Below are 728 nucleotides of genomic sequence, written 5' to 3'. Positions count from 1 at the left end.
TCCAACACTTGCCCCTCAGATTCACTGTCTATAAAATCCAGGAGTGGAGCATGTCATGTGGATACCAAGATCCTTGTGCACTGAACCTCCCTGGCCCAGGGACAAAAATCTGTAACACCAAGGCAGTGGCAGACCAGCCGCAGAACCAAGAACCGGAGCAGGAGACAGAGAATTCCATGCTGGTCTCTTGGGTGTTGATTCTGGACAGGCTTCTCAGCCCACAGTGACACTCAGTGGTGGTTGAGCAGACAGCAGCTGATGATTTGGAGACCAGAGCCTCAAATAGTATTTATCTGGAGGCCTGGTGTCGCTATGAGTCAGAAACCACTTGAAAACAACAACAATAACAACAAATATGTGTTTAGACCCACTCAATCGCTCTGTGGAAGAAAGACCTGGCAATTTACTTCTTTCAATATTACAGCAAGAAAGCAATATAAGTCTGCTCTACTTTGTCACATAAAGTCACTATGAGTAAACATTGACTATAGCACCCAACACTACCAACAAACAGAAACAGATAATATTAAATTCATTAGTTAATATTAAATTCATTAGTTCTTTTTGACAATGTGATTATTATAACCAGTTGAAATTCATATATTAAACAACAACACTGCTCTACATGATCTAGCTCTTTCTCCCATATCTACTTAAGGAAGGGATGAAATTTTACATTTTTCAATTCCTTGTTTCTCCTAATATTGAAAATAAGATTTAAATGATAA

At 39.3% G+C, this 728-nt stretch overlaps 1 protein-coding gene across 1 annotated transcript in view; it reads left to right on the top strand.

Moving 5' to 3' along the window:
- LOC102841872 (arylacetamide deacetylase-like 2-like) overlaps positions 1–728 on the top strand; it is a 17,867-nt gene that overhangs the window by 6,602 nt on the left and 10,537 nt on the right. The gene's annotated exons all lie outside the window — the stretch shown is intronic.

This window comes from Chrysochloris asiatica, unplaced genomic scaffold (assembly GCF_000296735.1).
Source record: "Chrysochloris asiatica unplaced genomic scaffold, ChrAsi1.0 scaffold00113, whole genome shotgun sequence".
NCBI lineage: Eukaryota > Metazoa > Chordata > Mammalia > Afrosoricida > Chrysochloridae > Chrysochloris > Chrysochloris asiatica.
Note: the sequence above shows the minus strand (reverse complement) of the source record. Positions and strands in the feature narration are given on the sequence as shown.